Source organism: Piliocolobus tephrosceles, chromosome X (genome assembly GCF_002776525.5).
Source record: "Piliocolobus tephrosceles isolate RC106 chromosome X, ASM277652v3, whole genome shotgun sequence".
NCBI classification, from domain to species: domain Eukaryota; kingdom Metazoa; phylum Chordata; class Mammalia; order Primates; family Cercopithecidae; genus Piliocolobus; species Piliocolobus tephrosceles.
In genome coordinates, this window is record NC_045455.1 from 27,357,550 (window position 1) to 27,360,093 (window position 2,544).

Genomic DNA, 2,544 nt, shown 5'->3' on the forward strand with positions numbered 1-2,544 from the left:
TCAGCTTGTCAAATTTCATTTTTAAAAATAAAAACCTGTTGGTGTTCTGAAGATAATTGGATTGCATGTATACATTAGTTTGGCTATATTTCCCTGCCAAACAGTTCTGTTCTTTACCTTCCTCTGACTTTCTGAGTCTTAATTCAAAACCACTTCTTCTACTGATAGCTCAGGACTCTTGTCCTATCGCAGTGACCAGGCACCAAAACAGTGTGTAGCCTATTAAATAATTACAACTGAAAAATATTAGCTTTCTGGACAGACAGGTTCATGTATGACTTTGGTTATGAAGCTGGAAGGGACAAATTTTCTCCACTAGGACAACTACATCCCAGGCCCTGACTTTAAGAAGTGATTATAGATCTAATCTTTTCCTTAGATAGGATTCTGTAAACTCTTTTACACTGAAGAAGCCAAATTCCAGGTAACATTTTACTGTTTTCAGATCTGGAACTCAGCAGGCCTGCAGCCTCAGTGACTAACTTTTGGTATTGGCTACATTTCTATTTTACTATTAAAAATATGTATATTCATGATCAGCCTGGGAAACATGGAGAAAACCTATCTCTCCAAAAACTACAAAAATTAGTCAGATGTGGTGGTGCGTGCCTGTAGTCCCAGCTACTTTGGAGGCTGAGGTGGGAGGTTTACTTGAGTCAGGGTGGTCGAGGCTGCAGTAAGCTGTGGTCACACCACTGCACTCCAACTGGGGTGACAGAGTGAGACCCTGTCTAAAAAAATACATAAATGTATATATCATTTTCTCTCAGTTTTTTTTTCTATTTGTTTTATATTTCTTCTTCTTCTTTTTTTTAACAGCAAGTCTTTTCATTTTTATTCCTCAAAAAAGTTTCATTTTTTTATTTAGCTTTCTGACTCTGTGCTTGTGCCTTCAACACTTTCACAACGATTTTCTGCTCCTCGATAAGGAAAGCACGCTTGATCCTGTCACGAACACATTTAGCACACGTGGAACCACCATAGGCCCTGCTGACATGTTTCTTTGTGTTGGACAATCTCATAAGAACTTTAGGTCTCACAGCACGAACCCCTCGAAGTCTGCCTGGGCACACACCACATGCAGATTTTGGTGCTTTCCCAACCTTCTTTATAAAGGTAAACAATTCTATTACCAGGGGTTCGGGACAGCCTAGTTTCGCTAGAGGCTGTATTGTAGGAAAGCCTAAGTCGGTATGTCAAACGCTGGACCATTCTGAGTGCCTGCAGACAACGTTCCCGGAAGAGCTTGTTTTATATTTCATCAATGACTGCTATACTCCTGTAATAGAGGGAAGTCTTGAAGTGAGAATTTACTAATTGTTTTGTCTGAAATTATCACTGGTGGACATCAGCATCATCTAAATCCTTTAAAAGTGAACTTTTTAAAAATTTTATTTTCCATATTTCTTTTTTATTGTAATAAAATTAAAAATTCACTATGTTAACCATTTTACAGGTACAGTTTAGTAGTTTTAATTGTATTTACATTGTGATGAAACAGATCTGCAGAACTTAACTGTCATTACTGAAGCTCTGTGCCCATTAATAAACAACTCTCCCTTTTCTCCTCTGACCAGCTCAAGTAAGCCACATTGTACTTTTTATTTTCATTTTGACTACTTTAGATACCTCATACAAGTGGAATCACTGTATTTGTCCTTTGGTGACTGGTTTCTTTCATATAGCGTGATTTCCTGAAGAATTATTCATGTTGTAGCATGTAACCATATTCTCCTCCTCTTCATGACTATATAATATTGTATGTATATACCGTATTTTCTATATCTGTTTACCTACCAATGGACATTTGGGTTGCTTCCACCTCTTGGCTATTGTAAGCAGTGCTTCTATGAACATGAATGAGAAAATATCTCTTAGAGACCCAGATTTTAATTTGTTTAGATACACAGTCATGCATTGTATAAGGGCAGGGATACGAGAAATGTGTTGTTAGATGATTTTGTCATTGTGCAAACATCATAGAGTGTACTTACACAAATCTAGCTGGTATAGTCTTCTACACACCTAGGTTATATGGTATAGTATTTCTCAGAATGTATATGTGATCCGTTGTATATGTGGCTTGTCATTGATTGAAACTTTATGCAGTACATGTCTGTATAACCAGACATGTGATTGCTAGATCATGTGACAGTCCTGTTTTTAATTATTATTATTAGTTTTTGATACAGAGTATCACTCTGTTGCTCAGACTGAAGTGCAGTGGCAGAATCAGGTCTTACTGCAGCCTTGACCTCCCAGGGCCAAGTGATCCTCCCACCTCAGCCTCTTGGACCACAAGCATGCATGACCATACCTGGCTAATTTTTTAAAATTTTATTGTAGAGGCAGAGTCTCTCTGTATCGCCCAGGCTGGTCTCAAACTCCTGGGCTGAAGCAGTTCTTCTGACTTGGCCTCCCAATGTGCTGGAATTCTGGGTGTGAGCCACCACAGTGCACAAGGGTTTCAGTTTCCCTGAATCAATTTTTTTTTTTGTTGTAGCCTTCCAAATGTAAATGTGTGCGAGGTTTTATATACATATA

The 2,544-nt window shown here is 38.2% G+C and overlaps 1 pseudogene; it reads right to left on the reverse strand.

The window, feature by feature from the left end:
- Window positions 1–820: 820 nt before the first annotated feature.
- LOC111551808 lies at window positions 821–1,212 on the reverse strand (annotated as a pseudogene).
- Between the last annotated feature and the right edge of the window lie 1,332 nt (window positions 1,213–2,544).